This window comes from Chelonia mydas, chromosome 1 (genome assembly GCF_015237465.2).
Source record: "Chelonia mydas isolate rCheMyd1 chromosome 1, rCheMyd1.pri.v2, whole genome shotgun sequence".
Taxonomy (NCBI): Eukaryota; Metazoa; Chordata; order Testudines; family Cheloniidae; genus Chelonia; species Chelonia mydas.
Genome location: NC_057849.1, coordinates 202,945,016 through 202,971,355, shown reverse-complemented (window position 1 = coordinate 202,971,355; position 26,340 = coordinate 202,945,016). Strand labels below are relative to the sequence as shown.

Genomic DNA, 26,340 nt, shown 5'->3' with positions numbered 1-26,340 from the left:
AAGCCACACACAACCAGATACCAAACTTGACTCTGCCCGCTCTCCAAACACTAGATGGAGGCTCACAAGTACCACAGGAGACAGGCCAACTCCAGATGCGTACCAACTGGAATGGCTGGGGGTAGAGGTAAAGTTTTTTTGATACTTTGGCCATAATTCCCATCATTTCACACACTTAGATTTTTTTGACCATGCTTGTATTTTAGAATTGACTGGCCTTCCAACACTAGGTTGTTAGAAAACTATAATGTTCTAAGTTTGTTTGTTTACCAGTGCAACTTTATAATCTTAACTCCAGTTTAACAAATTCTTTTCCTGGGCTAAGTAATTCGTAAGGTGAGTCATGGTAACAGTCTGCCAAAAGCATTTTATTTATTTTGATATTTATCGTGCATTTCTTAATTCCAAGTACTTTACCACATTTTTAAAACTAACAATAATTTAGAACTACCCATATTCCAATATATTCATAAAACTGTCCATTTGCTAGTAAACAACCCATCATGGTACGTGCAAACACTAAAAGGAAGTGAGATCATCTCTGGTGATATACAAAAGGTGTAACTAGGAGAAATTGGGTGAAATTAAACACAGCAAAATTTAGGTTGAATCTCAGGAAATGCTTTCTGACAGTGAGATTTCTGAGGCTGTAGAATAGTCTCCCTGGAAGAGGGGTGGAAGCCCCTTTGCTTGTTACATTGAAAACTAGACTGGACAAAGAACTGAAAAAATATTCGATAGGGCATAATCTTGCTCTGGTGCCCAGATGGGGATGGACTAGATATGACCTAGTAGGTCTTTTACCTCACTAACATCTGTGATTCTAAGCGTCTATGAAGATAATTTCATTTTCCCTCCTAATTTGGATGTGATCATTCAGCTGCACATTGAAATAGCAATGTCTCCATATATTTCAAGGGTTAGACATTCAGACAAATGCATAAATGCCTCATGAGCATTTCATCTGAACTTAGAAAACACAAAACACCCTCGTCTCTACCCTCATCCACTCACCTGAGCGAAAGCTCAGGAGCAGCAAGGCGTAGACAGACACCACAAGGAAGACCACCCTGAAACCTGAGAAAGAGAGAGGGTTTGTCCCTGGATTACTGCCCCAGCTAGCAAGGACTCCGCGCCTGCTAGAAGGTCTCAAGGGAAGAGGTTATACTGGGCAGGCTTCCAGGATCTCTTGGCAGGCAGGACTGGCATTGACAGCTGCATCTCAGGCTTCTCTTCCCTGTGCTTCTAGAATAATGTGTATACTACCACATAACGCACAGCAGCTCTAGGAGTAGAAGGGACAAGCTAGTTTCATTTTCTGTGAGAGTCAATGGCTAGGAACAAACGTTTGTGAAGTGCCTACACCAGAATTGTAATTGTGTTAGTTCCCATGTTAACTAGCACATGTTTAAGCATGAGATATTCTCTAGGAATTATTCTGGGCAAGTTTGCTGACCTGTGTTATGCAGGAGGTCAGACTAGATGATCACAATGGGCCTTGAAATTCAAGGGGAGACAAATCTTTAGGTTTTTATGGTATAAATGTAGCACATGGTGCTACTGGGCGCATTTGGGAGAAGGGGAATGGAGCTCATCTGTGGAGCCAGCTCCTTCGGCCTCCATCCCCTGATTTTTGGAACAAATTAGTCCACTGTTAATAATAAAATGAGTCACAAGCCCACAGTCAGCAATCTGGACCATCAGACTCCTCCTATGATTTCCTGCAAAAGGCTGAGACCAAGCCAAGGAGGAGGGCAGGGAACAAGCCAGTTCCCATCTTGAACCTGGTAGACATTTCGACTCTGGACATCAGATGCTAGTTCAACATCTTTAGATAAATAAGAAAGAGGCACCTGTCTGGGTTAGAGCCAGTACTTACCTTTGGTCACCCCACGTCCCTTGGCAGAGGCAACTGAGTGCAGGTGAGGATGGTGAGAAAGAAGCAGGAAGTAAGGTGCTGGAGAGGAGCCATCCCTTTGTGTGCCAAGAGGCACCCCCTAGGAGCCGTAAGGCAGGCTGAGCTCTTGCCGTGATGAACACGAAACAGGGCTTTCCACTCTCCATTAAAAATGAACCAATTTTCCTCTTCCATGTTTTAAAAATTCAGTAGTGTTTAAAAGCAAATAAAACAAGCTGCCTTCTCTGACATGGAGCTAGTGTGCCCCTTGTTCTGGGCACATTGCACACGAGGGGACTCTGTGCTTCTTGCTTTTGGGGACCCCATGCATCTATGGGCAGGGTGAGGAGGCAGGGAACAGACCACATGTCCAGGGAATGGAGATCAAAAATACCACCAGAGGCTGACTTTCAACAGCTCCACAGCCAATCTCATGTACATCAATATAAATCAAGAGCAACTCCACAGAAAAAATGGAAACCTACCAGTGTAAAAATGATGTGAGATCGGGATCAGGAGCTGGGTTTTCAGAAAGACACTTTCCTCACTCAAGACAAGAGAGTTTGGAATATTATTCCTGACCTCCAGATTGCTGTTCACTGGAGAATTAGTAAAACAGGAGTAAGTGCAATGTACATTAGAAAACTCCAGAGGGAGTGCAGGGAAGGAGTTGGGTGAACGAGATGCTCGGGTTGGGTTTTGGCTCAAGTAATCAACTATCCCGGAAGATTAAGCTAGATTCTTTCAGCCAGGGCACAAAAATATGCAACCCAGTTGACAGAGGATTTTCTGCCTGTTAATACATATGGCAAATAGTCTGATACTAGGAACATGCCCATCTGGGCTATACTGCCTGCAATAGGAAACTGAAAAATCTATGATTTTCTTCAGAGTTGCTTCCCAGTGGCCCTTCACTCTCACCTCCACTACAGGGCCTCTTGCTGCCATCACATGGCAGGGTTGTACGGGGAGATTTTGGCAAACCAGTAAAGTGCCTGAAACCACTATTACTTATTGCTAAAAACAATAGCCAAGTCAGCAGGCCGTAAATTGGCCATGCAGCAGCCTCAGCTTAACCAAGGCAGGAGGGGAGAGGATTTTGGGTGCCACAGAAAGCGCAGCTTGACCCCTGTCCTTCCTGATAAGGATTGTGTTGAAGTTGCTGATAGGTGCATTTTAGAAGGGCAGGATGTGCCTTCAGGAATGTCTGTTAGGGCCTCAAGGCTGCAAACTCTGGGGAAAACCCAAACCTGGTTAATCAATAATCAGAAGGAAACCTCTTGCTTGACCACTGAAACTGCTTGCTTAACAAGTTTTCTTTAAGGGACATGTCATTGTATTACTAATGTATAAAGAAGGGGAAAAAGTTTGAGGTAGGTGGACTGGACTCTCCCTCAGACGGAAGATTTGGCCACCGGAAGGCTGCCGCTGTGCCACTCGAGAGCCACACTCAGCTTAGGTAATTATCGAGGGTTGGAGGTGTTTTACTAACCTGTTGCGGACGTGTGTAAGTGCTTGAGACTAAGTAAAGGTTAGTTTTAAGTGAAAGCACTCTTGTGTTGTTCTGTTTGTGCCAGCCATCTATCGGTCAGACGGCCGTGTCACCCCTGATTTATTTCCTGACACCACCTCACACAGAGTAAAAGTTCACAAGAGCTTTGGGTTGAAAGAACCCTGGGTAACAGGGTGGAGTACAGCACAGGCCGGACCCCATTTCTTCTGGGTCTTAGGATGTGACCCTAAGCACAGGGTCATCTTTTCTTCTTCCTACAGCCGCTGTTACCTTCACAGCATGCAGTCAGTACACTAAACAAGGGTAACTATTGCCCAGGGAAATTCAGCTGGGTCTCTCAGCATGCAGACAACCAAAGACAGAACTCGTACCTACGTGTCCAGAAGCAATATGGCTTCGTGAATGAGACGTGCCTTTTACCACATTAGTGTCCTGGGTTCTATTCCCACCTTTAGTTGAAGTGACCCACTTTCCTCATATATAAAACAGGAAGAGTGAGATGTCTGTCTTGAGGAACAGGGATATGAGGTCTTTACAAAATACAAAATTGCCTGGAAATTTGTAGGGCAGGTAAAAGAAGCATGAACTCCTGTGCTGCCTAACCCAGTGCACAGGGGCGCTGGAACAATTTTTATAGCAGGGGTGCTGAGAGTTACTGAACCAAACTGTAAACCCTGGATATGATGGGAACCACTTCAAGCCAGGGAGTGTGGCAGCACCCCTAATTCCAGCACAGGGGTGGACAAACTATGGCCCATGGGTCGGATCAGGCCCGCCAGCCATTTTAATCTGGCCCTCAAGTTCCCACTGGGGAGTGGGGTCTGGGGCTTGCCCCCCTCCGGCGCTCCAGCCGGGGAGCAGCCACTTCACGTGGCTCCTGGAAGCAGCAGCATGGCCCCCCTCCAGCTCCTAAGCGTAGGGGCAGCCAGGGGGCTCCACTCTGCATGCTGCCCCCACCCCAAGCACCACCCTTGCAGCTCTCATTGGCTGGGAACTATGGCCAATGGGAGCTGTAGGGGCGGTGCCTGCGGACGGGACAGCGCGCAGAGCCACCTGGCCGTGCCGCTGCTTAAGAGCCAGAGAAGGGACATGCCGCTGCTTCTGGGAGCTGCTTGAGGTAAGTGCCACCCAGAGCCTGCACCCCTGAGCCTCCCCCCATGCCCCAACCCCCTACCCCAGCCCTGATCTCCCTCCCGCCCTACAAACCCCTCAATCCCAGCCTGGAGCACCCTCCTGCACCCCAAACTCCTCATCGCCAGCCCCCTCCCACATCCTGAACTCCTAATTTCTGGCCACACCCTGGATCCCGCACCCCCAACCAGAGCCCTCACCTCAACCCCAATTTTGTGAATATTCATGGCTCGCCATGCAATTTCTATTCCCAGATGTGGCCCTTGGGCCAAAAAGTTTGCCCACCCCTGTTCCAGCATCTATGCCACTGCACTTCCCTCTAAGCTACAAGCTACTGTGGGAGGAGTGTCTTTCTGGCCATTCTGTTTCAATTCTTGTGAGCCAGACTGCACAGCTCTGAGACAGGAGCAGCATAAGCTTGTGCAATTCAGTTCTGATCCTGAGCAGTTCCTTTACAAGCCACGACTGGCTCCCTCTCCAGAGCCAATCCAAATGTCTACTAAGTTCTTACTAATAAACTTTCAGAGCTTGACCCTGGTGCCTGACACCTGACCACAGCATAGGCAGCCTGGGGATATGTGTTGCGTCTGGATCCTCCCCACAATTTTCTCCGTACCTCTGCACAAAAAATACGTGTAAAAATATTGAGATTTTAAAACCAGAAGCGTTTCCTGCATACCCACAATCATAAAGCACTTTGAGAGCCACAGGTGAATGAGGACTATGTAAATGTAAAGCATCAAATCAGATTATGCTTAACCTTAAATCTATGCTCAAGTGCTTTGCTTAAGAGGGATGTATAACTGATGTGCTTAAAATCAGGCATATGCTTTTAAGTGCTTTGTTGAACTAGTGCTTTCAGGCGGTTTTCTGGATAGGCTGATGTAAACAGATAAAGGTATTGGCTGGGTGTCTGGGGAATGGACAATACAAAACAGTGTGCATGGAAACAAGTAGTGAAGCTTCAGGGATTCCCAATAGGAAAGTAAGCAGACTCCAACATGCAACGGTCATTTGCTGAACTGAGACATTATAATAGCAGAACATATTGTCAAGATCATCTTGACTTTTTAAACTGAAAAGTATCACATTTGAATCATAGAAATGAAGGGCTGAAAAGGACCTCAAGAGGTTATCTAGTTCATCCCCCGCTCTGAGGCAGGACCAAGTAAACAAAACCAGCCCTGACAGGTGTTTGTCTAACCTGTTCTTCAAAACCTCCAGTGACAGGGATTCCACAACTCCCTTGGTAACCTGTTCCAGTGCTTAACTACCCGTATGGTTAGAAAGCTTTTCCGAATATCTAACCTAAATATCCCTTGCTGCAGATTAAACCGATTACTTCTTGTCCTACTCTCAGTAGACATGGAGAAAAACTGATCACAGTCCTCTTTATAACAACCTTTTACATATTTGGAAAGAGTTCAGAGGATGGCAACAAACATGATAAGAGGTTTAGAAAAGCTGACCTATGAGGAAAGCTTGAAAGAACTGGCCATGATTAGTCTAGAGAAGGCTGTGGGGGGCATGTTAACAGTCTTCAATTTGTTTACATCTTTCTTAAAGTGTGGCACCTAGAACAGGACACAGTACTCTAGCTGAGGCCTCACCAGTGCTGAGGAGAACAGGACAATTACCTGCCATGTCTTACATACAACATTCATACTTACATACCTGCCGAGTCTTACATTCTGTTAATACACCCCAGAATGACATTTGCCTTTTTCACAACATTGTTAGCTACTGTTCAATTTGTGATTTACTATAACCCCCAGATCCTTTTCTGCATTACTGCTGCTTAGCCAGTTATTCCCCATTTTGTATTTGTGCATTTGATTTTTCCTTCCTAAATGTATTACTTTGCCCTTGTCTTTATTTAATTTCATCTTATTGATTTCAGACTAATTCTCCATTTATCAAGGTCATTTGGATTCTAATCCAGTCCTCCAAAATGCTTGCAACTCCTCCCAGCTTGGTGTCACCTGCAACTTTTATAAGCAGACTCTCTACTCCATCATCCAAGCCATTAATGAAAATATGGAATAGTACCAAACCCAGGACAGACCCTTGTGGGACCCCACTTGATATGGCCTCCCAGTGTGATAGCGAACCAATGATAACTACTCTTTGAGTACTGTCTTCCAACCAGTTGTGCACTCATTTTGTAGTAATTTCATCTAGGCCACATTTCCCTAGTTTGCTTATGGAAATGCCACATGAAACTGAATTAAAAGCCTTACTAAAATTAAGATATATTATGTCTCTAGCTTCCCCACTATCTACTAGGCCAGTAAACCTGTCAAAAAAGGAAAATCAGATTAGTTTGGCATGATTTATTCCTGACAAATCCATTCTTCTAGATGGAACTGCAACTACTCACTTGACATATGTTGGATCAGCTCAGTACACGGAAACCCACATTCAGCATCATGTCAAGTCTTGCACAACTTTCCACACAGCCAGCCACTGATCCATATTGGTCTTTAGCTACCGATCGTCATGAGCACAAAGCAGCAGCGGTGGAACCTGCACAAAGCCAACTGGGAGAAATCCAGCAAGACTCTAGAATGGAGTGTTGTAACAATACTGCCCCACCATATCCCGATAGAGCAGGCTTACAGGCGTTTCTGTAGAGCCATCTACAAAGCAGCCGCCAGAGCCATTCCACATGGATATCACCCTGTTTACATCCCCTGCCTTGAAGAAGAGTGTGCTGCTCTACTGAAGCAGTATGAGTCAACTAGTGACCTGGACGCAGCCAACCACTTAGTCGAAGTTTTGAGCTGTGCTCATTAAGCCAGGTGGGAGAAAAAGACCAAGAACCTGGACTTTACTTTTTCCAGCCAAAAATGCTGGAGTTTACTCTGTCGCCTTGAAGTAGCCCAGCAACCACTGACACCAAGCTGGTCATCTGTGAGTGCTAACCAAGTAGCCAGTCACCTCCCTCGTATGGGAAAGACAACCCTGGGAAAAGAAGTGAAGAGTCAAGTCCAGAGCAAGTGAAGGGGGTCTTCTGCAGGCAGCACAAATCCAGAGCTTGCCCTGAACCTTTCACAGTTCCTGAGCTGGACAGAGTGCTACATAACATCAAATCTGGCACTGCTGCTGGCTATGACAACATCCTTCCAGAGTTCCTGAAACATCTTGGCCCATGCGCCTGCTCTTGGCTGGCTCAGTCCTTCACAAGGTCACCAATGAAGGAAGACTGCCAAAAATCTGGCATATGTCAAAAGTCACCAGCCTGCCAAAAGCTGGTATCAAGTTACTGCCCAATATTGCTGCTTTCTGTGTGTCTCAAGGTTCTAGAGCACCTAATTTTACAGCAACCACCACCAGAGGTGGAGAACATGTTGAATGTGGAGCAAGCAGGCTTTTGACAAGGTTGAAGCACATGTGACCAAGTACTTGTGCTAACCTTTGAAAACAGTTTCCAAAGAAACCTGAAAAAAGGCACTATTTTCTTCTTTCACTGCAGCATATGACATGGTATGGCACATGAGTCTACTTGTTAAAATCTCAAGAGTCCTCCCCCCATGGGTTATGGATGCCATCGAACTGCTACTCCAAGACAGACGGTCCAGGGTGCATATGGAGTGAGAAAACAAGTACTTGGAAAAAAACAGATGAATGGCTTACCCCAGGGGTCTGTTCTAGCCCCCGTCTTGTTCCAGCTATACATCAATGACCGGCCATCCAGCCAGGCATGGAAGATGATCTATGCAGGTGGCATCTGCTGCAGGCCACAGGCTCTGACTTTCTCTGAACTACAGAAGAGCCTGAGTGATAACGCTGCCAAGCTGGCTGATTACTCCGCACGGTGCCTTCAGCCTACCACTAACAAGACAGTCTCTAGCACATTCCACCTCCACCAGGCCAACGCTAAGAGGGAATTAAACACCATCATGAATGGCCAGAGGCTGAGGCCCAAAGCATACCCAGTGTACTTAGGTATAACCCTCGGCCAAACTGACATACAAAAGACGTCTGAGAAAGATAGCAGCAAAGGTCAAGACATGCAAAAACCTTCTCCGCAAATTGGCAGGTTCTTCATGGGGAGATGTACCTAAGGAACTCAGACCTTGCCATCTCATACTCAATAGCAGAGTAATACAACAGTACGGAGTCAGCCGGAACACACCAAACTTGTTGATGTGCAACTCAACTCAACAAAGTGCATCATCACAGGAACTTTCCAACTGACTCATCTTCCATGGCTTCCAATTCTGAGCCACATTGCTCTCCCTTACATCAGTTGGGAGATTGCAGCTGGAAAGCTGCTTGAGAAGGTACGTGCCAACCCAAGTTTTCCCTTATTCAGTGACCTGTTTAGCACACCAGCTACACGCTTTTGTCACAACACCCACTGTAGTCGAGGCTGCCGCGCCAGGATGTGACAGCGGCGTCCCTGTGGTGGGAAGACTGGTGTTTAACATCAATCACCAATTAGTTCCTCATCACAGACCTGCTGCTCACCTGCCCGGCTTCGACCTGCCACGTTGTCAGTTGGCCCTTCTTAACTGATTCCAGGCTGAGCAAGGCCTCTGTGCAGCCAACCAGCACTGCTGGGGTATTCGAGACAATCCCAGTTGCAGCTACGGAGCAGACCAAACAAAGATACGCGTTGTCGAGGAGTGCCCACTAACCAAATTCAGCGTTGGGCTCCAAGAGTCCTTCTTAGCCACTAAGAACGCTATTGCTTGGCTTGGAGAATATGCAAATGTTAATTAAATAAATTGCTTCCCTATGGATTCATTTCTCACAGACCGGGAGTGAATTATGCAGGTCATCCCAAATGAGCGTCAATACACTTTTGACAGGTTTCAGAGTAGCAGCCGTGTTAGTCTGTATTCGCAGAAAGAAAAGGAGTACTTGTGGCACCTTAGAGACTAACAAATTTATTTGAGCATAAGCTTTAGTGAGTTACAGCTCACTGAATGCATCCGATGAAGTGAGCTGTAGCTCACGAAAGCTTATGCTTAAATAAATTGGTTAGTTTCTAAGGTGCCACAAGTCCTCCTTTTCTTTTTGCGAATACACTTCTGATGTCACAATTTCATGTGCTCTGTATATACCACATATGTCACAGAAAAACTATTTTAGAAATGCTGTAGAGTAAATCCTAGGGGAGATGGATTAGTGGGCAGAATGCAGGTGAGATGTTCAAACGTGCATGATAAAATGTGGAATGATGGGATAATTGCATTGACCACAAGGTTCTGTAACTTATTCACATGATTCTGCAGCTTGTTCTTTGGGTCTCACCACCATGGATATTGTATGTGGTACATATCATAAGGGTTGGTGCCACCTCATTGAAAGAGTGTCTTTGGCACAGAGGACAAGTTGGATACCTAGGCAAGCCACTCAGGGTTTTGGCTGCTCCGATATGAGAAGGACCCTGGCCCAGGAAGTAATTCTTTTAGGAAATCTGGGGTGCCTGTTTTTCCTGCCTCTTTCAGAAAAGAGGCAGATGTGTCATCAACAGCAGTAACAGGAGCAGAGCTGCTTGTGTACCCCCTTGCAGGAAAAGTCCTGCGTGCTCCTTTTGCTTAATCAATGTGGGCATGCAGGAATTTTTCTGGGGATTGTGCTTGCCTATACAATAAATAGACCAGGCAGGCACACAGTGATAGAAATTTTGTTCAGCAGACATTATCTTCACATTCGGCAATGTTTTTTAAAGAGCTCAGTTCCCACTTATACACCAAAATAAATGGCCAAGGCCTGAATGCATAAAAGGAGTTAGGTGCCCAAGTCCCATTTTTGGAACCAATGTGATGCACAAAACTTCTACCAAGCCCTATCGGTGCCTAAAACTTACTTGGCACCTATGTTTTTGCATTAAAAATTCCCAAGATGCTTATGTTTCTGCATGTGGGCACGCACTCTGCTGCCTCACTCCAGATACCCAGGCACCTATCTTGCACTGAAGCCCCAGAGTCATTCACAAACCAGGAGAAGGTAGGCATTCAGCCGCTTGGTGGGCCTGATCCAATAGGCATGCTCAGGGGGAGCCTACTGGATCAGGCCCCACGGGTGAGTTCACACAGAACAAGTGGAGGGGGGAGGTTAGGCGGTGAGGAAGGAGAAGGAGGGGCTTGCTCAAAACTTTTAACCCAGTGGTTGGGGCACTCACCTGGGAGGTGGGAGACTCCCCAGTTCAAGTCCCCCCTCCACCTAAGGGTGAAAAGGGATTTGAACAGGGCTCCGCCACCTTTTGGGTATGTGCCCTAGCTACAGGGCTATGAGATATTCTGATGTGAGGCTCTTTCCTGGTGAAGCTGTTCCACTGTGGATAACTAATTAAAGCAACAGCAGAGTAGTGGGAAGGGATCCTGGATGTCCCAACTTCCCATGAGTGCTCAAACCAGCAGGCTACAGGGTCATTCTGCTTGTGTGCTCTTACTCTCCCATTCTTTCTGACCCAACTGACTTGTCATCCCTGCTGAAGACAAATGCACAGAATCTGAAATCTGGAACCTCTTATCCTGGGCCTGTACAGGATTGCACGTCCCTCTCTGCAGAGTCCAGATAGCCATGTCCTGAAGCAGGAGTGCACTGCCATGGATGCCCTGAACCTATTTCTCTGTCCCTGAAGAAATGCCACTATTGAACTCTCTAAAGCCCTTTCTCCTGATCCCCACACATTGCTATGGAGTCTTCATCAGCTTTCTGGCTCCTCACAGTTCAGTCCTTTTGCAGGTGATGTTTTGTTGCCTGACACAAATACGGCAGACCACTTTCTGGTTTTCTTTCGACCATCAAATTCAAGCAGCCAGTCTTGTTTTTACCTGGCACATGCCAATTGCCAACATCCATCCTCAGGGAGAATGAAAGCCAATTATGAATGCAGTCAATGAAGGACAGCACCCTTCATGAACCACCCCAACCAGTTCTAGGGCCCGATGGTCAGCTGCTGGCACCTTGTGTCCTTGTACACAGCCAGGGCTGGCCCTAGACCAAATAGCACCTCCCCCCTCCATTTGTTAAACTTTTGAATACCTTACAGCACCCCTGGGGTGCTGGAACAATTTGTATAGTGGGAGTGCTGAGAGCCATTAAGTCAACTGTAAAGCCTGTATATGATGGGAACCACTTCAAACCAGGGGGTGCACAGCAGTACCCCCAGCACCCCCTAGTTCCAGCACCTATGCAGTATCCCGAGCCAGGCGCCCCCCAAGCGGTAGCCCTGGGTCGCCTGCCCCTAAATCCAGCCCTGTAATACAGCTCTGCAAAGCAGCCCCTGAACTGTGTTTGTGCTGTCAGCTCTTTGGGGAAGGACTGGCATCGGCCCTGCGATAACCCAGCCATCCCGTGCCTGGGGTCTCCGGGGCATGGCTAATAACCACAGAGACCGATCTCCTGCTCGCCCAGCAGGGTTGCGCTGCCCTTGGCGCCCGGAGAAGCTAAGCCTGGGGAGGGGAGGCCAGTATCTGTGTGGGGACCCTGGGTGTCTCCCCAGGGCAAATGTCGCTCGCCTGGAGGGGCTGGCACAGAGTCAGTGTAATGTAGGATACTGCTTTGCGTAGCAATGTGCTACTTACCCTGTACTGCGCATGCTCAGTTCATCTGCTGAAGCCACTGCCCTTCACCCTGCCCTTATACCCGAGGATTCTGCTGACTGCTGTGAAAGTAGAATGAATTATATTGAAATTATAATTCATTAAAGAAATGCTACTTGAAGGGTTTGTTGAAATATAGTTGTCAGGAAGAGAAACATTAAGGAGTGTGAGACAAGGGGTCCTCAAACTAATTAACTTAGAGCTCCTACTGAGCTAGGAGATTGGTAAACGTTAGTATGCAAATAAGATATGTATGTATATTTGTCAGTTTCTGCTTTCTTTTGTCTTTTATGTTAAATTGGCTTTGGCTTAGCTGTATAAATAGGTTATCTTGGGCCTCAGAGAGGGGCTCACATCTGGGTGAATTAGCAAGGCGCTTTGCTAATAAACAGAGTGGTCTGACAAATTATGTGAGTCCTGAATCTGACTTTGACACTGCTTTTGACAGGGGTTAAAAAGTGGCAAAAGGGGCGAATCAGAGGAGGCCAGGGTGGCCAGGGTCTGAGCAATGGGTGGAAATTTACTGGTCTGGGGGGGGCGAGGGGGTCAAGCAGCTGGAGGCAGGATTAGGAGAGGGGCTAAAGGGCAAAATCAGGGCTGCGGGGGGAGGAGCAGGAGTTAAGCCCAGGAGTGAGGCGCTGGCAGAGGGTGACAGAGGGCAAAACCCAGCACAGGCAGGGGCACAGGGGTAACAGTTACCCCAGTGGGACTGAGATACCAGTGTTTGCCAAAATGGTGGGGGGCAAAGGGGCTTTTTTATTTCCCCTCTCACAGACAACATCTCTCAGCATCAGCTTCCCAGGGCTGGGTTCTTAAAGTCACAGGCATCCCAATGCCTAGTCAATGCATCTCCTCTTTGTCTGATCTAACCTACTGAGGCTATGTCTACACTACAAATTTCAAAGTGCTGTCATGGGTGCCAGTGCTCCTGGTAATCCACCTCGACGAGGAGATTAGCTCTGAGCACTGGGATCCGAGCCTGTCCACACTAGCGCTTTAAAGCGTTCAAACTTGCACTCGGGGTGGGGGTGATTTTTCACACCCCTGAGCCAGCAAGTTAGAGCGCTTTAACTTGCCAGTGTAGATAATCCCTGTAAAACATTTTACATATAATGTAAAACAATGTAAAACATTTTACATATATCCCCTCAGAAACAAAGAATCCCTTAGCACTGTATCTGAATGCAGAGTCTCCAAGCAGTTTCCCAAGTTGAAATTCTAATTTTTTCTTCTCATTTTTAGAGCAGATGTTTATTCTGTTGGATCATCTGACTTCCACTCTGACTGAATTTCTAGCCTATTGTCAAAACTTTGTTTTGAGTCAATCCACCAATGGTGTAAATATTGGCGGTCAGACCAATAGTCTGCCTAATCTAGTATCCTGTCTTGTGACCGTGGCCAATGCCAGGTGCTTCTAAGGGAATGATCAGACCAGGCAATGACTCATTGAACCATCCCATTGTCCACTCCCAGCATCTGGCAGTCAAAGAACAGTTTAGGGACATGCAGAGCATGGGCCTGCATCCCGGATTATTGTGACGAAGTGGGAATTTTCTTAATGTTTCCTCTGAATACTGTAGGGGTGCCTCAATTTCCCCTTGTGGGGGCAATTGCTGTAAGGGCAATTGCTGTAGACCTAACCCCCTCCCATTTCTGCAGCTCCATCTATGCATTATATGCAAGGGCTGTAACGCAAGAGGCCTATAGGCCTGTATCCTGTAAGACTTGGCTTGAGCTAAAGCATTGACGTATGCTAGGCTGTGGCACTTGACACAAATAATGGACTAGGCCAATTTCTAACTAAATAAGAACCAAAGGGCCTCCGAAAAGTCCCTAGCTGTCCCTGGTATGCACCCTCCACCCTGCAAAAAGTCCCTAGTCAAAATGCTGCCTGCAAATTGCAAACTGCAGATCTTGATAATGACAAAGTGCGTCAGCACTGTGCTAATTATGAAGCTGTTTTTCTATTTTCCTTATAAGGCTTTATTAATAATGCTTGAGTGGTGGAAAATTACTAATCGGTTCGGCTTGAACATGGACCTATATAAGACTGGTGTTATAGGGGCAGGGCAGAGAGAAATCAGGCTGGCACCTGCGAGTGACCATCTCTGACTCTCTCTCCCTGCATGCTTGTACTCAGTAAAAGGCCTCAGACTGTTTGAACCAAACAGAGGGTGTGACTCGTTTTCCACAACACCCTATGCATTTCTTAAGTCTCTAGGTGGTGGGATAAGGGGGTGTAATTGTTGCAGAGCAAAGGGCCAGTGTACGTAAATGGCCGACACTCTGTCTCCTGACAACTGATGGCCTGGGCTAAAGGGGTTGGAGAACAAAGGAATCAGGTTACCTCCTGGCCCGGGAAAGGGACAAAGCCCAGAGGAGGAGGGGCTGGAGAGTGGGTCAGTTTGGGGCTGGCTGGGGACGAGGAGAGAAGTGCAGATGTGGTTGTCTGGCTCACTGCCCCCCAAAATGGACCCAGCTGAGGGGTCCTGTTCTCTGTACCTACAAGCTCTATTTTAGACCGTGTTCCTGTCATCTGATAAACCTCTGTTTTACTGGCTGGCTGAGAGTCACGTCTGACCGCGAAGTTGGGGTGCAGGACCCTCTGGCTTCCCCAGGACCCCACCTAGGCAGACTCGCTGTGGGAAGCGCACGGAGGGGCAGAGGATGCTGAATGCTCCAAGGTCAGACCCAGGAAGGTGGAAGCCATGTGAGCTTCTTGCCCTGAAGACAGTTTGCTCACAGAAAGGAGACTTCACCAGAGTCCTGACTGGCTTCATAGGGAGCAGTTCCAGAGCATCGCCCGGGGACTCCGTGACAATTGTCTTGGCTAATAGCCAATCTACTTATCCTGAGGGACTGATCTAATTCTTTGTTCAACCCATTCATAGTTTTTCCTTTCAATGATGAACAGACATCTACAACCCCAAGATACCTTTATGACCCCCAGAATTCTAAATTCATGAGTTATACACCCTCCAGTTAAGAAACTTTAATAAAGAAATTATATCTTTTTTTTGTGCCTCTTTGTTCCTGAGCCTGTAGGGTGCAGTAAGGCCAGTTCCAATGCCTTGAGCCTAAACACCTGAATGAATCTTAGTCTACCCTCATACTGTTCCTGTTTCCTCTCCCAAACATTTCATATACCTAAGGTCATATCTACACTTTAAGTGTGGGTTAACTCAAGTTATGTCAGCATAGAGTCACTACGGTTACTATGGCACCTGTGTGCATGCCTCCTGGAGTCCTTGCCTCAGCAGTCAGGGTACTCACCAGAAGCACTTGTATAGATTCAGAGTGAGGTGCACCATGAATAGATATCCCACTGTCCACCCACTGTATTTTGGGACGCTTTGGTTTTGCAGTAGATGCTGGGTACCAAACAGGTCAGACAGGGGTGGTTGTGGCCACGGGATCAAACTTCTTATAATGCATTGTTAACTATCCACTAATTTTATATGTATCCCATACATAAACGTATACATAATGTTTACACCTTTTTTTCTAAACCCACTAACCTGCCTGGCCCTTCTCACTGTCTGCCATCTCACACAGAATCATGGAGCTTGCATGGCTCTGCACTGTTGTCATGAGCGTTTTCACCCAGAGGTGCATGCTCCTTTAGTATTTGCAGATCAGCAAACATACATGTGGGGTCTCAAACACGTGGCCCGTGGGGTTCTTTCGTGCGGCCCGCCAAGCTCCCACATGCCCCAACTCCTGCGCGCTCCTCTGCCTACCCCCTGGAACCACGAGCCCCCTGCCGCTCCCTGAAGCGACCGGTACCATGCCCCTGCGGCCCCGGAGGGAGGGGGGAAAGAGGGCTCCATGCGTTACTCTCGCTTCCAGGCACCGCCCCCTGCAGCTCCCATTGGCTGGGAACAGGGAACCGCGGGAAATGGGAGCTTCGGGGGAGGTACCTGGAGGAGCAGCAAGAGCACCACATGGAGCCGTGTGCCACCGCCCCCTCCCCCCCGGGATGTGATTCCGGCTGCTTCCTGGAGCGGAGCAGAGTAGCGTGGGGCCAGGGCAGGCAGGCAGCGAGCAGGTAAGCAGCGCTCTAGCTAAGCAGCACTGGGCTGGAGCCCACATCCCGAACCCCACCTGCACCCCAACTCCCTGCCCCGAGCCCCCTGTCACACCCTGCACCCCGAACCCCAATTCCCTGCCCTGAGCCCCCGCCACACCCCTCCTGCTCCCCCTGGGGGCAAGGAGGGGGCAGGGTTGGGGTGGGGACTTCGGGGAAGGGGTTGGAATGGGACAGGGAAGGGAAGAGGTGGAGTGGGGGAGGGGCCAGGGGCAGCAAGGGTGGGGTGTCAGTGATGCGGCCCTTGGGCCAATGCACTAGTCCTCATGTGGCCCTCGTGGTCATTTGAGTTTGACACCCCTGCTCTACATTCTTTATGAAAATATGCTTATGATATGGATATGACATAACTAATATATACTTTACGCAAGATGGCTGATGTGGGGTATCATTGCAAAACTTAAGACCTATTGACTGTGTTTATCCAACCTATATGCATGTAATGTTTGTATCTGAGGCTAGAAATATTGACCATGTCTCTGTATCTCAAATGTGCTCTGTTGGATGAGGCCAGACAATGTTAGTGGCTTATTGAAGGAACACATGAACACATTACCCCAGGAACTGTGTGCAATAGAAACCTCTGAACGATAGTGCTATACAATGGGGACTGCTCAACCCAGATCCGATACCTCTACATAGTGGGTGTTGTTTGACCCAGGTCACAGCAAAAGAGCCTTCTGGAAAGTGGGGGAAAGAAAGAAAAGGTGGACAATGACAGCCTACAAGAACAACCGGAAACACCTGAGGTACAAAGACTGAACAGTGAGAAGTGATTGTCCCAGCAATCTGGATGATGGGAAGACAGACACTTCAGCTCAGCTCAGCATGCTGAGAACAAGAAGGATCTGACATTACCACCCACTGAAGAATAGTCCAAGTGAGCCTATTGGCCTCCTGTTCCATCAGCTTCTGGGTATGGTTAACGCCCCCCTCCAGGTCCTCCAGGCTCACCTCTGCCAACAGGACAGTGAAGGCCATGCGTTCGCCCTCCTGGCTGGCCTGGAGGCTGGAAAGGAGGAGCCACGGGATGCTCTTCAGGGCCTGCTTTGAGTGGATCACCATGGCCCTGGGAGAGAACAAGAGCTTGTGTTTATGTGTGCATGACAACCGTGCACATGCCAGAATCCGGCCTGGTCCCAGCCACTCCCTCTCATCTCTGCCCCACTAGGCTCCAGAGCGAGCACGTGACTCCTCCAGCCTCTGTCCTCACCTGCTAAGGAGAGTGAACCCCTTGGGCTGGGCCTCCTCTAGCAACTGCCAGCCTCACTCCTGGTCCATGAGCTCCATAACTGGCTGACTGCCCCTGAGGTGCAGCACCCGCACCAGGGCCTGCACGGCCATGCTGGGAAGAGAAGGAGGCAGGAGATGGTGATGCGGGGATCCTTGCTCTCTGGGTGGGGTGGCGGGGCAGGACTCCCTTGATGCAGCACTGAAGGGATCAGGGTGAGAATAGAAGCTGCTCCACTTCTGCCTTTGGTTCCCCCGCCGCCAACTGGGGGGGCGGGGGGGGGGGGGAGTGTCTGCAGATGTGACCTACACTCTCCTCCAAAGATGTGAAAATTGTCCCCCACCCCAGGAAACTGACCCTGGGGAGAAAAAGTACATGCAGTGCCCCCCTGAACACCCTGCTGCCCTGAGCCCTGCCCCCATGAGCTGCCCACTCTGAGGAGCTCTCTGGCTCCCCGAGTATCCGGGGGCAGCTCTGCCCGCTCCTAAGCACGAGAAGCCTGGCTGATCTGAACCCTTGGTCCCCCGAAGGCGTCAGGGGTCCCTGGACAACAAAGGGTCCAAGCAGGAAGCTTCCCCCAACTAGGGGCTAGCACAGACACTGCGTGGGTGCTGGGATCCATCAGCCCCATACATTACCTGCAGGGACTGGCGTCACTGGACAAGTCCTGCTGGGCTCCCGAGAGGTGCCGTGCCAAGGAGCAGGCAATGGTGACAAAGCAAGAGGCGAACAGGTCGTCCTCGAGTCCATCCAGCGTGTCTGCTTGCCCCAGGGTCCCGACCAGCTCCCACAGGCCACGTGTGTGGTCTGGAAGGGAACAAGATACAGTCAGAAGACTGTGGCCGTGTGCAGAATGCAGCCGGGAAAGAGGGCTGAATGCCAGCGCTGGGAACTTACCGCCGGGGGGCAGCCGGGCTGGCTGGCGGAAGCTCCTGTCCTGGGTCTGTTTAGCATTAGCCCGGCCCTTCTCCGGGCTGTCATACAGCAGGATGTGCAGTACCTCCCTGGTCAGTGTGGAGTCTGCACCTAGGAATCTCCAGATGGCCTTGGCCTGGCTGTGACGGACAGAGGGATGGCAGGTAAGGAATTAACACAGAGGATGGGCCCAGTTGGTACACACCAGGGATGATGCCCTCTGAGGGGTGACGGGCCAGAAGCAGCAGGTTGAGACTGCTCATGGCTGACCTCAAGGCCTTTCAGGCACTGGCCAGTCCTAAGGGGTTCATACCCTCCTGCCTGGGCACTGCCAGGGGGTGCTGTGTCACAGCAAGGGATGGGCGGAGGTGGCCAGACTCACTTCTCCCAGCTGGGGGGCCTCCTCCCTCCCTTGCTGCCTTCTCCTGATGGGAACCAGAGGGGCTGGGGTTAGAACCCCCATGGGGGAAAGCAGTGACTCCAGGCTCAGGGGTGGGGACTGGTGTGCGGAGGTGCTAGGTGCTAGGGCTAGGTGCTGGGCTGGATCTCCTGAGCTGGGGGGGGGCACAGAGTGGGGGCTGCGAGCAAAGAGAACAGGAGCTCCTTCCCCATGGGGCAGGGGGTGGGGGGTTCAGGAGGAACAAGGCTCCAGTTCTGGCCACGCCATGGCTCTGGGGTGGGGGATTTGGAGAAGGCTGTAAAATGGGTGCTGTGCTTGTCAGCTCTGGGCAGGATGCAGGGAAGGCGCTGCTGGCCCGAGGGAACCTGGCAGGCTGGTGAATCGGAGAAGACCAGCCTCTAGGGATGGGATGAGGCGTCTAAAAGCGTGCGGCAATGGGGAAGATACCAGGCTGGGATTCCGGGGGGAAGAGGGCATTTCCCAGCTCGAGGAAGGGGGTGCCCCTGCGGGGACATGCTCAGTGTAGGGTCATCTGTGGGGGCGATGCAGTTAGGCTGGCCCCTCTCCTGCCTCAGCCTGGAGGGATGCCCTGCCGGGAGGGGGGGGCCATGCTGACAGAGCGGGTGACCCTGCTCACATAGGGGCTCTCCTGGTCTGTATTGTGATGGGGCCCTGAAAGACTGTTCTGGCCTGCAGCCAGCCAAGCCATTGCACAGCCGAACCGGGAGGGGGTGGACTGGTTAGCACAGAACGAAGTGGGGGTGGGTGACAACTGTGTTAGGAATAGCTCAGCTGGCGGAGCCCTGAGCCGGGGGTCCCAGAACACACGGAGCCCTCCAAGGGACAGGGAGGCTAATGGTGACAGCATGCCAGGACAGGGCTGTTCCCTGGGGGCCTGTGTGCAAGGGGAGGATCTGTGCTGCGTGTAACCATGGTGCTGTGGAGTGACCCCATTAAGGGGGGGCTCAGAGGCTGGAGGGGGGTGTTCTATCCTTTCCCTGGGGCCAGCGCTCACTGCTCATGAGGCCAGGGCATCTGCAGGAGGATGCTGACCGCGGCCTCGGTGTGCTGTCTGGCCAGTAGGTGTAGGATGTCTCTTGTCCCTTCACTCAGCCATCCCCCCCCCCCGCCCAGGGTGGGCACAGTGTGTAGGAAAGAGCTGCGTGCAGATCCTGCACATGCGGAGGCAAAGCAGAGGCTGAGACTCTACCCCCTCTGTGGGTGCCTGGCAGGCAAGGGCCCAGGAGGAGCTGGGCAGGCTCAGAAACAAGTCAGCCGTCACATGGCCCGGCAGAGGCCATGGATAAACTCTCCTAGCGAGTGACTGAGCTGAGGGAGGTTTGGTACCTTGAAACCCCCACCCCGATCCAGCTCCGTAGCACTAAGGGTCCAATCCCGCTGCCCAGTGACACCCTACCACCTTGGATATCCTGGCGGTACCTCCCCTTGTGACAGCACGCCCGGGCTGCTTCAGCACCAGAGTGGGACCTCAGCATCCGGGATGCGTTTCCATCCTCTACGTCAATCCGTGTCCACTGGGCAAAGAGTCAGTGAACACGGGGGACCCCACTGCGGGCGCTGTTCCCCCCACTGCGGGATGAGTCTGGAGACCGGGCACATTTCCCAGAGAGTGAGCTGGGCAAGCCAGACTCCTGGGATCAATGCCTGGAAACGATTACAGGGCTGTGCCCAGCGGCCGCCCTGCAGACAGGGCATGGATGGGTCCCATTGATCAATGATGGTGAGAAGGGACGTCTCCTCTCCACATCCTCCCTTGTGCCCCAGGAATTCTAGGCATGGGGCAAGATGGAGCTGCCCGAGATGGCCAATGCCGAGCCATTACTTGGCCTTGTAGCTCTGATTCTCTCTCTCTCAGCACTGCCTCCATGACGCCCGCCAGCTGGTCAGCACACTCCCCCTTCTCCAGGAGGGTGAAGCTGAAGGGCATGAGGTCACGCGACGGCAGGTGCTTCGCGATGAGCTGCAGGGAAAGGCACAGGCTGAGTGTGAGCAGTGAGCCCCAGCCCGGGGATGTGGGTTTGCTCTTCGGGGAATGGGGACAGAGGCACTGGCAGCCTGTGCACAGGGCTATGTGAGTGGGCATTGGAGCCCATACCCAGGAATTTCCATCTGCCAGCTCCTCATCAAGGGAAGGAGAGAATAACACCCCCTTTCCCATGTGTGTGTCTGTCTCTCCAGCCACAGTCTCTTTTACTCACCATAGGAACATGGGCAGGGCTGTCTCTGCAGCTGGCATCCTTCTGCGTCTTGCTCAGCACGGTCGTCGCCACCCCTGTCTGGGTGTACACGACGGCTGCACAAGAAACCAGCAGTGCTCAGGCAGAGCTCTCGGGGCCGGATTCTCCCCCCTCCCCGTCAAGCCAGGTCAGAGGTGCCAAAGAGCCAGACTCCGGCCGCAGCTGGGAACACCCAGCTAAGGTGAGCTCTCAGCTGGCTCCTGGGCCAACTGCCCACCTATCACCCTGATGTAGAAGGTGTGTTTGGGCTGGGGTGAGATCAGGAGAGGTCCCAGATGGTCCCAGGCACCTGGTGAAGGGCGGATGCCAGGTCAGCCCGGTAGGTACCAACCCACTTTTACTCTGTGTCCTTCTGGTCAGGGATGGGATGAAGGCACCATGTTCTCTCTGCAGCCCTGCTTGCTAGGTAATGGCTGGGGCTGTGAGGGCTGAGAAGTGGCGACTGCTTCCGCTCCTTTGCAAGGCGTGAAGAGCCAGTAGACAGCCTGAGATGCCCAGTATCTGGTGGCCTCCTGAACATTGAAGGCCTGGCTTGTCAGCAGCCCGGCCATGTAGCCCTGCTCTGCCATGGGTTTCAGGTCCTAATGGGCCACCGAACAGAAAATCAGGGCATGGGTTGGGGCAAGCCCAGCTCTGTCTGTGTCACCCCTCCTCCCCCCGAGTGCTGTGGGGGGCAGCAGGGTCTGTGCTGCTCACCTTTGTGATGGCTTTGAAGCGATAGAACATGAAGAGACGGGCACTGGCTCTCACAGCTCGGCTCCTCTCCTGGGCCCAGGGAGAGCAGATCCACGGCTGCAAGTGCTGGGGAGCAGGGAGAAAGCCATGTGAGTGGCAGCAATGCCGGGATGACCCCCAGAACCTGCTTCCTGCCCCAGCAGAGAGAGGACATGGAGCATTTAACCCCTCCTCCTCCGCTTCCGGACACTGGAACTCAGCGCTCCTCTCCTGTCTGGGGGGCATTGGGACAGGTCTGAGGGTTTTGGGCTCAGCGCTTTGAGGATTCTCCCCATTGATCCTGTGGGCTCTCGGGGCTGTTTCCTTCAGGGGCACAGGGGCGCCAGCCCAAATTTAGGAGGCCAAAGTGACACCCCCTGGAGCAGGACTAGGATTGTCTTACTTGATCCCAGGGTCGGGTCTATGCCCCGTGGGGACTGGCTAGTTCACAGCAGCTGGAAGGCCTGCTCAGCCCCCTCGGGATCAACTGGAGCCTTCCCTCTTGTGGTTCAGATAGAACCTGAACAGCCGGCCCATCCTCAGATGGCCAATGCGAATGGGCCCCTCCCCATCATACCAGAAACAGATGCAGTAGCGTTGTGGGGGTCAAGTGCAGCTCCAGAAACGTCTGCAGCACAAGATCCAGGCCATCCCAGGGCAGTTGTTGGAGAGACTGAAGCAGAGAGAAGCAGGGAAGTAAATAGCAAGGGAGGTGGGGTGCACAAGGCAGGGGGACAAGTGGATCCCCCATCTGGAGCCAGGTGCTGTTGGTATTCGGGGTCCCTTCACCCAGGTGATACTGATCCCCCTGCACATAGACATGGGTCTCATCTGGACCACAGGCTGCCCTTCCCCAAAGAATCCTTCCTCCCACCTGGGCTCCCCAACACATGTACTGAGCGGGGCTCTGGAGGGAAGGCCTCCTTCCTCCCCCTCTGGAGGGGTCCCAGCTGCCCCCCAACACCCCGCTGGCTTACCAAGGGCTGAGCTGGTCATCCCCGCTCCAGCCAATCTCTGTTTCTGTGGCAGGGCAAGTCATGGCCTGGCCGTGTGGCTGACCCGAATCCATGCTTTGCTCACTCTGCATCAAATGCTATTTAATGCTCTGGCCCAGATCTGGTGTAAACTGGGTGTAGGTTGTAGCTCCCTGTGCCAAGAATCCAAAGTAATTCTGTACAGTCTCACAGACATTCACCTCTACAGCTGTCCTCCCTGCCAACCCAACTGCAAAGTTAACTGCATAGCCACTTGTCACCCGCCCTTTGGAAAATAAACCAGGGGACTGGATTCGGCTGGACACACAGCTCTCTGCATCAGGCCAGGGTCCAGCTCCTCAGCAGGGGGTGGCTGAGTTTCCCAGCCAAGGAGGCAGGTGGAAGCTGCAGCTTTGTCCAGGCCTCACTAACCTCTGCCCGGATAGCAGAGCTTTCTGCCACCTCAGTCCCGCTCAGCTTCACCAGGGCTGGGCGCTGAATCATGGCGCTGGTGATACAAGGGCTGATGGTCTCAGCCTCCTGTTCCTTAGACAGGCGAGGCTTGAATTTCCTGATTGGAAGGAATGGAGCAGATGGGGCCATTAGAACGGAGACAGGTCCCGGCATGAGTCAGGTTGGGTTTGATGGCACGAGGGACAGCTCCCTCCCTAAGCAGCAGAGCTCCCGGGGGCATCTCCAGCAGAGCCACCGCCTAGGGAATGGTCCTGTCTGGAGACGCCTATGCCCCTGGGCCCAGCCGGCAGGGGCTCTGCTGGGGAAGCTGTTCTCCGGGGATGATCCTAGGCCCTGCTTTGTGGCTGCACCTATTCACAGCACTCCATGCTGATGGGAGGGGCTGCTTCTTACCAGGCAATACGCAGAGATGGGGACTGGATAAAGTGACCTGGAGACCAAGGAGGATATGGCCCGTTAGTGAGCCACCAGGGAGGAGCATCCTCCGGTTCTTATTGCAGCTCGTCCCACCCCCACTTCCTCTCCCTCCATCTGCCCCTCCCTGGCTGCTGGGCTCCACAGGTGCGTCAGGCCCCAGGGACATACCCTAAGTATGAGATGGCCAGCAGGGCATGCTGGTGATGGGGCTCTGCAGCTGAGCCAGGTCCTTGCCTCTGAGGATCTCCTGCAGCACAAAGCAGAGAGTCAAAGGCAAAAGAATTTGGGGGAGCCCAGTTACTCAGCAAGATGTGGAATCTCCAAACGCTGTTTGATGCCTACACCGACCCTCAGCCCCAGCGTGCAGTGGACTGAGGCACAGAGCTGGGAAGATGGCTTGGGAGCGGCCACATAGCCAGAATGCAGGGGACATTCACAAGAGCCCCTATTTTGCCATTCCTGATGCCACATCTGGAAACTTCAGCATCTGCCATGAAGTAGGGAAGGGGTATCTGGGCAGAGGCAATTTTGTGACAGGGAGCATTAGAGTCCTGAACAGCTGAGGTGTGACATTATTGACATGAACTGGGACCGTATAGATCATTGTTGCAATCAAAGTCCTGTAGTGGCACCAAATCATGTATAAAGGGGGTCAAATAGAGTGTCTAAGACAAGGTTATGGTTCGCTGGTTATAAATTAGCAATAATCATGCCTCAGTTCAACCTCACAGACTATGATACTAGTTATGGTTATGCTATCTGTATATGTGTATCATTTTTGTAGTTGAAGTTATGAATATTGGCTCTATACTGTCTGTATTTCAAACTTCTGCTACGCTTCTGGGTGACACCCCAGACAAGTTGGTGTCAGCTCTGCCTAGCCTGCTTGATGGCCCATTAAGGACCATCAGCTATACAACTGACCCATTGAGAGAAGGCAGATATGCCTTGGGACTCAGCAAAGTATGCAGGGACTTGCCCATGTGACTCTAAACTCCATTTTGCTATAATTTTCCACAGTAAGAACAAAGAGGTGTTCTTACACCTGGAAAAGACTATAAAAGGCTGATGCTTCTCCTCCATCTTGTCTTCAATCCTGTTTCTTACCTCTGGAGGGACTTTGCTACAAACGGAAGCTCTACACAAAGGACTGATGACCAATCCCAGCTGCGTTTGTACTCTAGAGACTTGATTTGAACCTGCACTTTATTCTATCACTGCTACAAGACTAAACCATGCCATTACTGTATGTAATTGATTCCATTTAACCAATTCTAGCTCTCATCTATATCTTTTTCCTTTTATGAATAAACCTTTAGATTTTAGATTCTAAAGGATTGCCAACAGCGTGATTTGTGGGTAAGATCTGATTTGTATATTGACCTGGGTCTGGGGCTTGGTCCTTTGGGGTCAGGAGAACTCTTTTTCTTTTACTGGGGCATTGGTTTTCATAACCTTTTGTCCCCATAACGAGTGGCACTGGTGGTGATACTGGGAAACTGGAATGTCTAAGGGAATTGCTTGTGTGACTTGTGGTTAGCCAGTGGGGTAAAACCAAAGTCTTCTCTGTTTGGCTGGTTTGGTTTGCCTTGGAGTGCATAGAAACCCCAGCCCTGGGCTGTAACTGCCCTGCTTTAATCAATTTGTCCTGAATTGGCACTCTCAGTTGTGTCCCGCCAGAACCAGCATCGTTACGAGGTCAAATATTTTCCTGCAAACCTAGGGAGGGCTGCGCCTGTTAACTCCTCAGGATCATGTCCCGGAGTGAAAACCCTTGGAGTTAATCCCCAGGGCACTTTCTGGGTGCCGGGAAGATCCCTCAGAAGTGGGATGTGGAATCATCCCAGGTGTAAGCAGCATGAATCTGCTCATGGAAAATAGTGTCATTTAATTCCTTGGGCTGGAATTGCACCAGAAGAATCTGGCATCAGCACTGAGTTTGCAGCGCACGATGTAGAGCCCTGGACACCCAGTCGCAAACACAGCAGATGGTCTTCAACGCCAGATACTCTGGCATGTGCATCTGACCTAGGGACCCCTCCCAGGACCCCAGCGTGCTCACTCACCAGCAGGGGGTACAGCATGGTGTATGTGTCCTGGCCCACCAAGGGAATCCTGCTCACTTGGGGACAGCTTCACCCACCAGCACAAGGCTTCTCACAAAAGCAGTTCTCACCAGTGGGTCCTGGGCTCACAGGCAGGAGTGGGAGAGAACAATGAGGAACCAGCCACAGGCAACGGAGAGCTGAGACACAAGGCTACAGGGCAAGCCTCTACAAGGGAGCTGCTGTCCTAGGCTGGATTGCCCTTACGCCCTAAGGGAAAGGATCTGGCTTGCCGAGTGGAACATCTTTGCATTCCCTAGGGGAACATCTCTGGAGATGGATGCAAGGAATGGGCTGATTTCCGGAGGTGCTGAGCACTTGCGGTTCCCAGAGCTGTCAATGGGCCCTGGGGCTGCTCAGCTCCCCTGACAATCAGGTCATAATTGTCTGATCTGGGACAGGAATCTGCTGCTCTCTGGAGCTGGCTGGGCTCTCCCTACCAAGGCATCCATTTTCCAAGGAAAACATTCAGTTAAACCAAACTAGCATCCCCTCTCCTTTTCGCTGGGACACGCATATAGGCATTGCAACCAGCATAGGACTGAACGTCGGCCTCAAACCTCCGATGGCAAGAAAACAACCGAGAGATTTTTTAATCTCAAAAATCCCCCTTCAGCACCAGAGCCTGTCAACCAGGCTAGGGGCCTGAATCACTCAGTGCG

General features: G+C 51.1%; 1 non-coding gene across 1 annotated transcript in view; it reads right to left on the bottom strand.

Annotated features, from left to right (window-relative positions):
• Window positions 1-279: 279 nt before the first annotated feature.
• The window catches only part of LOC119565560, a 45,692-nt gene continuing 19,631 nt past the window's right edge, over window positions 280-26,340 (bottom strand). Inside the window, exons 18-33 of the transcript XR_006290884.1 lie at window positions 25,640-25,758; window positions 23,742-23,820; window positions 23,115-23,253; window positions 22,286-22,381; window positions 21,691-21,795; window positions 21,452-21,575; window positions 20,956-21,053; window positions 20,574-20,717; window positions 19,752-19,908; window positions 18,319-18,476; window positions 18,060-18,228; window positions 17,404-17,535; window positions 17,145-17,259; window positions 12,086-12,165; window positions 2,383-2,496; window positions 280-1,077 (exon numbers count right to left, since the gene is read on the bottom strand). This is a non-coding gene — a transcript (maestro heat-like repeat-containing protein family member 1). The remainder of the gene's footprint in view (window positions 1,078-2,382; window positions 2,497-12,085; window positions 12,166-17,144; window positions 17,260-17,403; window positions 17,536-18,059; window positions 18,229-18,318; window positions 18,477-19,751; window positions 19,909-20,573; window positions 20,718-20,955; window positions 21,054-21,451; window positions 21,576-21,690; window positions 21,796-22,285; window positions 22,382-23,114; window positions 23,254-23,741; window positions 23,821-25,639; window positions 25,759-26,340) is intronic.